Source organism: Acyrthosiphon pisum, chromosome A1 (genome assembly GCF_005508785.2).
Source record: "Acyrthosiphon pisum isolate AL4f chromosome A1, pea_aphid_22Mar2018_4r6ur, whole genome shotgun sequence".
NCBI classification, from domain to species: Eukaryota; Metazoa; Arthropoda; class Insecta; order Hemiptera; family Aphididae; genus Acyrthosiphon; species Acyrthosiphon pisum.
This window is the reverse complement of record NC_042494.1, coordinates 69,403,137-69,416,681: the sequence shown is the minus strand read 5'-3', so window position 1 is coordinate 69,416,681 and position 13,545 is coordinate 69,403,137. Positions and strand designations below refer to the sequence as shown.

The 13,545-nt window shown below is 29.4% G+C and overlaps 1 protein-coding gene across 1 annotated transcript in view; it reads right to left on the bottom strand.

Annotated features, from left to right (window-relative positions):
• LOC100574407 (protein O-mannosyl-transferase TMTC2-like) overlaps positions 1-13,545 on the bottom strand; it is a 358,487-nt gene that overhangs the window by 305,415 nt on the left and 39,527 nt on the right. The gene's annotated exons all lie outside the window — the stretch shown is intronic.

Sequence of the window (13,545 nt, the reverse complement as noted above, 5' to 3'; positions counted from 1 at the left end):
GCAGCATAGATTAATGATTCCAAAACCCGAACTAGAATGTTATTCAGAGAATTTCATTAAATAAAAATTGAATTTCAAACGAGTTGTCAATTAGTTATAAGTATTTAATGTTTAATAAGCGCAGTTTAGTCGCGCGCAAAGCAAAATGTCAATCCCCAACAAAGTTTTTATAGCATAGTACCTATACTATGCTAAAACTTTAAGTACATATAATAATATAATACTGGTTAAAAATGTAATTTTTAAAATGTGATTGAAATTCTCAGTAAAATATAATGAATTGAAATATTAAATTTAAAATTTAAAAATGTATGATAATAATATTATCATTCAACAAGTATAAATACCTACTTAAAAACTATTACGATATTAAAAAAACGTCTGGTTTTTCGATGACATCAAAATTATATATTATGTAGGTACCTAAAACATTTTTCGAAAATAAAACGTGTGCATATGGTTGTGTACCTTCAGAATCGCCTCGTATAATAATAATATAATACCGTACAACGTTTCGGGGAATTTTCGATCGTTACCGTGCGCAATACATATAAGTTTGTATACCTAGTAAGTATAGTATAGTGTTTATAATAACATAGACGCAAACACACTCTTCTCCCTGCAGGACAATAATATACGAGTACGAGGGTCGTCGTAACGATTCCGTTACTGAAACACGGTGCAGCCACGACTATACCGGGGAACACCACGGGAAAGTGCACACCGTCTATGCGACTATGCCAGGGATTCCCAAAGTGTGTTGCGTGGAACGATCTCAAGGGTTCCGCCTGCAGATATTATGTATGTGGATATTTAGAAAATTATTTCATATTATACTTGGACAAAAAAATTAACCGAAAAAATTGCAAGTATTGCTATAAGATATTCGGGTTTTCTGACGTCGCGGGGTTCCACGAAACGCAAAACTTTTTCCTGCAGTGGTCGAATAAGTTTGGGAACCGCTGGTCTATGGTATAATAATATAAGTATAGGTATCGCAGTCGTTGAGATCGGGAAGACCATCACCGTGCCGGCCTTCGGATATACTCGAACTGCGTTACCCGCGGTTAGCGCCGGAAAACGGTCCGTCGGTCGGTAGGAGGGTGTGAAATGCGGTCGTACATTATAATAGGATGCTGTAGAGGAGGTGTTTGGTAGAGTGGGTGCGGGGTAGTAGCAAAACGGCATTAATGGCGTGCGTAATTCTGGTCGATAATTATTACGAATGTATATGACGGCGGCGTTGGCGACGTACTATAATATCACACAGGTACATATATATATATATATTAGGTACCTATGTGGTATATGGTCGGAGGAGTATTGTTGTTATATACCTATATAATATTATTGTAGCCTGACCGGTCAGAGAACAGTTTTTGGCACGCGGCGCGAACGGATTCTACACGAAAAACTGTACGGCGGCGGATCATATTTAGGTGCGGTAAACACCTCTTCCCGGACGCACATAATATTATATTATATACATACATAATAATATTATATTATGCATAAATGCATCCACCACCGCCGGACCGGAAGGTTCGTCGGAATATTCACTGTTAATTAAGACGCGCGGGGAGTGCAGCTCGACGATGATAATTCTATTGTGCACACACGTCCGATATATACATAATTATAAATACATAGGTAAGTTTAATAATATATTATAATACGAAACTAAGCCTCGTCATCGTGATCACAACCTACATACAGAGTGTACAATAATAAACGGATAGGAATGGATCGAGTGTTGCTCGTAGAAGGATGAGCCTGTGACCGCTATTGTGTTGGTAGACCGTTCGGTTGTCATCATGATAGGTCCTAGGCACACCGAGGTGCGTTCGCTGTTGACATTTTTTTTTTCAAACCAGAAATCATAGCCGATGTGACGTTCCACATGAGATGACTGCACGTTATATATAACAATAACAATTTAATTAAATCAATTTTTTTGAGTTTCTTTTTTTGATTTTTAAAATCCATCCGTTATTTTATGGTACACCCTGTATAACACGCCAAGTATAATACAATAATAATACTATACACACTACTGCGCAGCCACTGACTACGACAACGACGACGCTATGAATCACGCGATCCGGCATCGGTGATGATGAAATTAAATTCAATTCACGGAGGGGTTGCGATGTTTGCCTCTGCGAACAATATCGACGCTGATGAACGTATTATTATTATTATCATCGGACGACGGCGACCGGACGGCCAAAGTTTATACCGCGACCGTAATCAGCGCCGCGTGGGTCAACCCACTCCGCGTGGTGATTTCACGTGACCGCGGCAAACGCTCTAACCATAATATTATACACTCGTTAAACTCTGTTTTTCAATATTTTAATCTCAAATTTAATAACATGTGTTTAAAAATAAAAAAAATTTCAGTTTTATTTCAAATTGTTTTATACCATTATTTGAAATAAAATAAAAAATCAGACTTCAAAGCGGCCCGTAGAATATCTTCTTCTTTCAGATAAAAAAAAATAGTTATCAAAATCCGACAATTCTGCAAAGCTTGAGAATTTCTCCTGTGTGGTTATTTCATTTAGATGTAATATTCCACATTAATCCACCCCTCCTAAATAAGTAACAGTTAGTAGACTAGTAAAAAAAAAATATAATATTAAGGTGACAACTAAAACTAAAAATATAATTTTCAAATATTCAAATTTTATTGAATTGCAATAAAAACTGGACCTTACAAATAGATAAAACCCCGTTTCTGGCCAACCAAACTCGGGGACGACTCACGGCTTCGCGTCCAACATGATATTGATAATCTTCAGTCCTGATGCGTGTGTCCTTGGCTGAGTTGAGGGGACGAATGTCATCGTGGTGAGCTAGTTAATTCCCGCAGTCGTTCACAACAAAAACATGCGACCCGGTCGATATTCACGTTTATAATAAAAATAAATTACAAACACAATAATGTTCTAAAAAGCTATAAAACGATTATTGCCAATCCACATGACTCCACCGACGTTTTTCGATATTTCATGTTTTTATTTTCTATTTTTCCTAAACCCCTCCCCCGTATGGTAAGTTATCGTTTTTCGAACATAAATAGCGCTGAATAATATGTTATTATAAAAACAATAATTTATATTCCACCATATCGATTAACATCGTGTACAGGTTCGCGTTTTATAATTGAAAATTATTCTTTTGTTCCTTTGTTTTTAATACTACCTATATATATATGGATATATTATGCATTATTAACTGTTATAAACTACTATTGTCGTTTTATGGATTAGTACATTAACATACATGTTATTATATCATTATCATACTAAATAATATGAATTATAAACGCGTCAAACGTCTGGTTCTGATTATTGTAAAATAAATAACGGTAGTAAAATTCCTTTTTTATTTATTAATATTCAGACACAATTTCACTTGGTCGACTACGCACTGTGACTCATCTACAACAACTGTTTGTTCAAGATTAGTAATAAATAATAATATAATATTCTTTAATGGGGGGGAAAAAAAAATGTTTGAAAATTCACTTTAACCGTTCCTACAATAACCCGTCAACAGTCAACACAGTGATTTGGAAAAATCGTAAATAGATTTAGGAAAAGGTTTGTCGAAAAGTTATTGATGGTAATCTCGTGACTGGGGTACACGAGAAAAAAGAACTGAAGCGTAAACTACGCCTGAAGGTTGTGGCGGGAGACAACTATCCCATTTTACTCTCGTAAATTCAATTGTAGCTATCATTGCATAAGGGCACGCGCGTGAAGTGACGGTGAAGGGGAGGGCACCTGTAGATGAGACGGGAAAAAAAGATCTCTTACAGAATGGAAACTAAAATTCATTCACGTTTTAAGAGGGCCATTGTTTTGTTACGCATTCGGCAATGGCATTAGTGGTGGTAGCGAACGAATCGGTAACTACTACAATGGACGCGTCGCTCTTAAATTAAAAAAAAATATATTATAAATAATGTACTATTATCGTGTATAGGTTTTTAAAAAAAATAATAATAATATGCTTTAGAATTTAGATGTTGTAAAAATAATATTAATAATTGTTTTGATAATATTTAACCAACTTGTGAAATGTATTTGATTACATTTAAGGCCGAGCATACGAATATAGTATAACAGGGGTGGCCAAATGGCGGCTCGCGAGCCCCATGCGACTCGCGTCATAGACTTTTGCGGCTCGCATCTTATCGTAACATTAAACGTAAATTAACGTAAGAGCCAAGATGTAAAAAAAAAAGGTCATATAATATATAATAATATGACTTTTTTTTTTACATCTTGCTCTTCCATTTTTATTAATATATTTGGTGGCTCGCGAGTCTCTTCTCGCTGGCCACCCCTGTAATATAATAAATAATATTATAAATATTTATAAACAATTATCGAAGTGTGGCTCAGCACCACTGGGTGAATTCAATAACGCAACAGCTGCTGACACTAGAACTCGGATGGGTGATCACCTGGGTGATCACCTGGGTTCGCAGTGCGCAAAAACTTTGCCACACATACACGTGTTCCTAACCAACCTTACCAACTCTACTGTACCAACTCTATCAACCTTACAGGCTAATTACTTCAGTCGTCGAAGCCTTAAACTAAAATAAAAAAAAAAAATTATCGAAGTAGCTAAAATAAACTATTATGTTAATTAAAAACAGTCTGGTTGATAACATTTTTTTGGTTCTGTTGAAGTAGGTAACCTAATATTTTAATTTGTAATTAATTAACTAATAACGTATATAAAATAGTTTAATTAAATAAAATGTGAGTAAGGTACATCTTTGTGTTACACATTTTGAAGTACTTGCAACGTAATTTAAAAAATATAAAAAGTTTATGATTATTTCTTTCATAAAATAAAATATATGTCTAAACATAAAATGTTCAACTATCGTACAAAATTATTAAGTATTTCAATATTATTTTTTTATTTTTCTAACAAAAACACACATACAGGATACTGCTAATAGTTGAAAATGTATAAATATAAAGATCGTGAAAAAATACCTATATTATATAATCTTTCTTTTAATTTGTTTTGTATAATCATGTACATACCTACTTTCTTCTCATGAAACAAAAAAGTAAAATCAATTCTCAAAAAAGTTTAATCCTAAACAACCTTTATTTACCTTTATGACTTGTATATATTTGGGAAACTTCCCAAAAAAGAGTCATTTATCTATATGATAAAAGAGGGAAAGTTTAACTTACATTACAGGTGTTTGTTACTAAAACAAAAGTTGGGTAGTTGTGTCGTTGTATGTACCACATTTAAATTTATAAAGTTTTTATATCACCACGAAAACCCTAAAAATAGTCATAACACATTTACAGTAAACATTAATTATAATATATACATAATAATATGCTGCAACATTTTATTTTGATACTGTTTTAAGTAATTCGAGTTAGAGACATATTATTTGCGTATATTGAATTGATTTTAAACCAATTTTTTGAGTTCAATAGTGCCTATGTACCTGAGAACAACCATGCTGCACCCACGGACTACGGCAGTGACGGTACTACATATTTTGGGGCCATGGGCAATATTTTTGGTGGAGCCCTTGTTGATTATGGAACTAGATTGTACCTACTTACGTTTGATATTTTATTTTATATAAGAGCTGACAATCTTTAAACACTTTTCAGATACCAATTAACAGTAGTGATATATTTTATTGTTCTTAATTGATGAGAGGATAGATATAATTTATTAGATTATAATTTATAATATCATCAAAATTAAAACTTACATACAAATCAAAAAAAGTTAGCTACATAAAAAAAAATATATTTATATATTCATGTGTCAATGTAAGTAGTGAGTAAATTAAATTATAATAAAATAAATATAATTAAAGGGTATTTTCGTATTTTGTTTTTAATAAAATACCTACATAAAATGTCAAATGTGTACATACATCATACATAGGTTAGTATAATTAAAATGATTTTTTCTTAGATTTTGCTGCAGCAAAGTCATCTATAGTTTTATCATAATTGATTTTATCCGATATTGCCTTTTCAATAGATACCATATAGACAACCAACATAGCTTTTCTTGGCTGATCATATTGTGGAGATAATTTTTTATAATTTTTAGCTTTGAAAAACTTCTCTCTGCGCTAGCTGAAGTGACTGGAATGGTAAGAAGTATCCGAAGCGTAACATATTAACATTTGGGAATGAACCATTGGAATTTTTATAAATTGAAAATACTTTGGGAGGAGTTTGGTTTTCAATAACAAGCAATCTGAAAATTATTAATTCTGCATAGTGCATATAGATCTAACGCTAAACGCATCAATTTTTTGTTTCTCCGTCATGGTTAAACGATTCTGAAGGTCTATGCAATGTTTTAACTTTTAATAGATCTGTATTGGCCAGTTAGTAACGAATAACGATAACACGAGTAAACGATAGCTTAAGATTTTTTGGTTTTCGAGTTATTTTTGAAGTCTTAAACGTGATCAACTAATGGCTAATGAGTTATTGCAATATTTCCGTTATCGGTTTTATTATTGACCGAGATGTTTTGTATTTACTATTTACCGTAGTATTTTCAATTCGGTAATCGGTATAGGTCGCATTACTTATTTACAAAAAATCATTTTAAAGTTGCGTGCCATAAATGAAATGATTTCTTTTTCTCTACGTGCCATAAAATTATGAAAAACAAATAAGGAGACATGGAGGCATGGGGCTCCCTAATCACGGGGCCCCGGGCATTTGCACGGAGTCCCCCCCCTAGCGCCGTCACTGGACTATGGTGTCAAAACAATTTCGAGCATAGTTTGTATCCATATTATCTTGTTTCATTCTCAAATTCCATAACCCAACAACATTATAATCGGTTTCGCGTTCCAATGTGATTAGCGGGACTCGGAAGTTCATGCATTTGCATATCAATTTCGTTAATCCCCTGGGCGAACGGACGGGGTGAGGATACAAAATCGCTTCACGGTGTACTGTCGTCGCACCAATCAAAACACCAATAGCTTTTATTTTGCATATACATATTTTATTTGCCTTTTCCCCCGGTATTGCTTTTAATTATTATTTTAATTTTCAATATGTATACAATACACGTTTTCAAAATAAATATGACTAGCTATATGTTTTGTTTATAAATGGGGTTTCCAGCACAAATTGCAGGAATGCAGGATACGCGCCATACGCCAAACAAAAACAATTATTACCTATAATGTATTAATAAACAATTTGTGCAACTAATTATAAAAGAAAACTTCGCAAGTTGAGCATTTCGATACCTACTTGCGTGAATCCATTAAAAATTTAACATTGATTATCATATTATCATGTAATAAAAATTAAAATGTAATTATCTCGTACCAATGGGAACTAAAATTTTTTTCTCCGAATAATTTAATATAACCATTTTTTTATTTTTTTTTTTTAACCATCAAAAATAGAATAATACTATGTGATATTTTTTTTAAAGGTACGTTATATTTTATGCACATTGCAGTGCTTGAAAATCAATGCAGTGTAATATTTGAAAAACCGCGTACATGTAAAAATTATATTTACTGCCTATTGTGATTGTCTTTTTCAATATTTTTGAAATAATACGACTCGTATTACAAGCTAAATTTATATTGCAGTCAAAATTGGTCCGTCTTGAAAGTTCAAGACACTCGATTTCACAGTAGGTGAAAATGTGAAGTGTAAATAAAAGCCCTGTCATTAAAATAATTGAATACGCTCCTCAATAATAGTGGAATATTACAAAATCTACCTCCATCTGTCGTTGTCCAGACAACCAATTTGATTCACTATTAATCTCATGAATCTGTGCAGAATATTTACTAATCGATAAATTTAATTTTCAAAGTCCACACTACGGAAAACTGGTCTTAACCTAACAAGTTTACCTAATACAAATATCATTACTTACCGCCACTACCGGTGAAAAATAAAATATGACTTTTTTTCTTTTAAAAAAAAAATATATATATATATTTATATACTATCTGTACCCTGGGGTTCAATAAGAATATATGTTATTTTACAGTAGCATTGAAATACTTGTTAGGAGAAGCCACCCAGTATACTGCAAGAGATGACTTTAACATGATTTAGTTTCTTAGAAATTTCCTAATTTTCACTCACCCTTAATTGATTATATAGTAATATGTACTGATATAATATAATATGCATATTATTGTGCATTATGTCATTGATTATACATAAATACATAATGTAATCATACATTATTTATACAAGAATTACGAATAAAAAATACTATTTTTTTTATTTAAAACTAAAGTAAACAAAGAACCACTCATAATCGTATTGCAAATATAACGATCGTGTGAATAATAATTTCGCCGATGGAAGCGAAACAACGGGAGGAGTGAACAATACCCGCTGTCTCTATCCGGATGTTTATATTATTTTTTTTTTTAAATCTGCACGTGATCGAACACATACAATACATTAAGAATATTTCATATTTGTACGACTTGTATTTATTGTTCTATCTATACATAATAATATATAGGTACTATATAGTACATACCTAAATATGATAATATGACAAGATTTTTTTGATAAAATAAAAAATATTGCAGTAACTATATTGCAGTGCTATACAAATCTATAAATATTGATAAATCAAATTTTTAGAAATTCTTCCCATTATTAAATCAAATTTATACTTTGTTTAAAAGACATAACTCTACTTTTATAAATACAGTATTAAATAAATGCTAATAATAATATATACATGACTTAAACAATTTCTTACGACTGATTGAGATTCATCCAGAAACTAAATATTTCTCCAAATTTGAAAATGCACCATTAATGTGTAATACGTATAATTATACTATAATGTTTTTACACTCACCTGCAACAAATAAAATAAAACATAATTAATACAACTAAACAAATTTAAAAAAAAATTATTTATATGCTTCAATTTGTTAGGTATTTTTATACGAACAAACAACTTACTATTAACTATTATGTACGCCAAGGCTGTGCATTAACGAGTTAAAATTTAAAATTAAGTTAAGAAATTAAGTTAATTAATTCGTTACTTTTTTTTCAAATTAACTTTTAACTTAATAACGTGTTAACTTGAAGTTAATATTATTTCAAAAATATCAAAATTAAGTTAATTTTTGTCCGAAGAATAATGCAAATTTTTGAATTTGTTTTTACTTTAATGTATCATTTTAAATTTCCCCAGTAACTTTCTTGAACATATCGAAAAACTATCTAATAAACCATATTATGTGTCTGGAATTTTTTATTTTTGCAAATTAGCAAATTTTAACTTTGCACTAAGTTAAGTTACTTTTGTTTCAAAGTTAACTTTTAACTTAACGAGTTAAAAAATCGTTAACTTGCCCAGCCTTGCATTACATATATAATTATTATGGTATGAATAAATATATATGAAATCAGAAATAATAATATTTTATTATTATCAATTATATTATTACCATATAATTTTTTACAAATTTAATAGCATCATTCATACGTAATTTAGTTATCATGTCAATTTTGATATTTATTAATTGGTATTATAATTTATATGTATTTGTTTTATTTCATTTTAAATTTTATTGTATTGGGTATAAAACGAATGATAAGCATTTAATGATTTTGTTTTGATTGACGTAAAAGTATTGAGGTCGTGCCCTTTGATATCGGTCAAGCGCACAATATTATTGCTTATCGTTATCAATAATTAGGATGGGATAGTGCCCAAGAAAGTTAGTGCCTTGTGACTGTCAATGGCATGCGAATGTGGGCACTAGTGGAATAGTGGTTAAATATTAAATATCATATATTTACCGTGCATGCATGTTACACTGTGCAGCGTATTATAATATTATTGTAACGGGCAGTTGAATTACTAGTATGCCTGCACAATATTTCAGCAATAATTCTGCTAATTTAAATTGAAAAAAAGGCGGGTAAGTCGTGGATGTCGCTCTGCTGTACAGTAGGTTACAAGTGGGTTACTGTAATGGATGGAATTAAATTTGAATCCAATGATATTATATCATTGTATACGAAAAACGATTCTGAACGGAGATGATTTGTCAGTCTAGGATATATTATTTTTAAAGAAAAACTTATGGAGAACCTTGTACCAAATTTTAAAAACTTAGTTATAAAAGAAAAAATTTTTACGATTTTTCAACCACTAAATTACTTGCAAATTTTCGCAATTTTGACATATTTCGTATAAATTTGAACTTTAAATGCTTATAAATAAAAATTGTGACAATGTATTCCTTTTATTTTGCAACTGCTATTGTAAAAATATGTTAGGAGTCTTGTATTAAATTTCCAAATCTTAGAATTAAAAAGAAAAACTTTTATGAATTTCTGTCTAAGATAATTTGAACATTGCCGTAATTTTTACGTATTTAGTCAAAATTTGAACTTTAAATGCTTATAAAAAAAAAATCGTGACTATATATTTCTTTTATTTTTCAATTGCTATTGTAAAAATATATTATGAGCCTTGTATTAAATTTTGAAATCTTAGATATAAAAGGAAAATTTTTTATGAATTTCTAGCATAAAATTATTTACGAATTTTCGTGATTTTTACATAATATGTTGTCAAAGTTTGAACTTTAAATGCTTATAAATAAAAATTGTGACAATGTATTCCTTTTATTTTGCAACTGCTATTGTAAAAATATGTTAGGAGCCTTGTATTAAATTTCCAAATCTTAGAATTAAAAAGAAAAACTTTTATGAATTTCTGTCTAAGATAATTTGAACATTGCCGTAATTTTTACGTATTTAGTCAAAATTTGAACTTTAAATGCTTATAAAAAAAAATTGTGCCTATGTATTTTTATAATTTTTGAATGGGAGTTAGAACAACATATGTGGACCCTTCTATTAAATTTTCAAGTATTTTGTCCCAGCCAATTTTTTTTTATCAACATTTATAAAAAAAAAATCAAAAAAAATCGATTATTTCAATTGCCTATAAATAGATTAAAAATTAGTGAAATATTTTGAAAATAAAACTATATAAAGAAAATGTCAATTTAAACAACTGGTAAAATTTTCAAGTGTCTACGACTCATACTTTTTGAATAATAACAAATATCAAAAATCGTTTGAGGCTAAACCGTTATTTAATGCGGTTTCGTAAAAATTTAAATTTCAAACACTCCTAAAAATTTTTTCTCTTAGTCCGGTTGAGTTTTTTTTACAGATATTTAAAGAAAAACTTATGGAGAACCTTGTACCAAATTTTAAAAGCTTAGTTATAAAAGAAAAAAATTTTACGATTTTTCAACCACAAAATTACTTGCAAATTTTCGCAATTTTGACATATTTCGTATAAATTTAAACTTTAAGCACTTATAAAAAAAAATTGTGACTAACGATTTTGGATTTTTTTTTATCACTGTGAGAACAACTTATAAGAAACCTTGTATTAAATTTTCAAAGTTTTCTATCCAACCAAAAATTTTTTATCGTTATTTTAAAAAAAAATACTTAGAAAAATTGAAAATTTCATTTGTCTATAAATAGCTCAAAAAAAGTCGAAACACTTTGAAAATTTAACCCTGTATAGACAACGCTAATATAAACATCTGTTGCAAATTTCAAGTGCTTACAATAATTATTTTTTGAGTTACAGTAAAATTAAGTTTTCGTTTTTGTCAAAAATTGGTTTTGCGTAAAAATTCGCGTTTTTCCGTTATTTTTTTAAGGTTTTTCCTGCCGCTTTTGAAAAGTATTGGGAAATTTTCACTTTTGACCCCCCAAAGTACCAACTAGATTCACTTTCCTTTCAGAAAAGGTACAACTTTTGAAAATCGAAGCATTTTTACTGCTCCAAAAGTTGTCGTCAGACACAAAAAAAAAAAAACACACATCATTGTAAAATCAATACATTCATCACTTCGTTCAGAATCTAAAAGAATTGATCCACCTCACCAATGCTTGACATATTAATATACCTGCGTTTTATACCATTGTGTTAATTATTAGTTAATCTAATAAAATAACGCAATTAAATATTCTTAATGAATGAAAAGTCTTAGCCCAACTAATATATTATTATTCATATCATGTATAATCCAAAAATTAAACGCATGCAATATGCATATAAGTATTATTATTTATTGATTCAATAACAATTTATAATTATTTACTTTTAAGTAGTCTTGTAATGATTGTATTACAGTAAAATACTGTATTAAGTATAGGTACTTAATACAATTATAAGCTTATCCAGGAAATACAAAAAAATATTATAATAATTTATTATTCACGACATACAGTTTAACACTTACCAAAGATATCAATTATTAATTAAATATTTAAATAAAACTTAACAAAAACAATTTTGTTACCTATATATTAGACGATACAGTGTATAATCTTCTAAATTTAAATTACTGTTTATGGATCTAGAGCGTTATTTTAGTTTTAAATTAGATTTAAAGTTACTCTACTTCTACCACAAATATTCATTTCAGTCTTTTTTTGTTTTTATTTCAAAAAGTTTTTTAATATATTTTGAGACTGCTATAATATAATACACAAAGTATTACAAATTTCTAAATAAATTGAGATTAATAGAGTAGTTAAATAATCGTTACGTGACTTTGTGTTGAATAATAATATTGTACATTGACCAATTTATTTTTTTTCTTCAAATGACATCAGTTTTGTCAATGTATATATTATAATTATATATTTCAATCTAATTTATTAATAAAATTCAAATCACAGGTCAGATCACGGGGATGGTAAGTTTTGGCTAATTCCGAATGAGCATTTTCAACAAAATGAACCTACACATTTTAAATCGTATTTACCATCTTCAAACAAAGACATAAAATGCATTTCTCCTCAATATACAATAAATATTAATACGATTATGTTACGGATTTATATCCTAATGTAGAGAGGGGACTTCAAACACATGTTTGTACAACAATTTTTAACTGTACAACAGAACGTTATTTGTTTTGAATCAAATGAATAATAAATTTCTTACGGTTGACAATAGGTAATAATGGATATCGAAAAATTCAATTCAATATTGAAGGTAATATTATGTTGTCTACATTAAATTTTGGAGATTTAACTCATGCTGATGAAAAGTTAGAGAAACCTAATTATAATTTTTAATTAGGTACTTATAACTAATTTGCAAATTATAAACATAAAATATATTTTTTTAATTTGTATCAGATATTAATATCTAGGTAGTAAAAAATTACTTACTTTATATAAAGCTCAATTTAATACATAATATTAGTTAATGATGTTCAATTATTACAGATATAATAAGTAATAACAGTTATAAATTATAATAATAGATTTTATTTCGATATTTATTTTAGAAACGTATATTTTTATTAGTACAAGTTTCACAGAAAATGGGGTGAATACCTGGTGAATTGGCAAGTGCCTATAACTTAAACGAGCCACTGTATATTATGTTATCAATAAATTGTACTTACAGTTAATAATTTTTATCATTGACATGGTTAAAAGT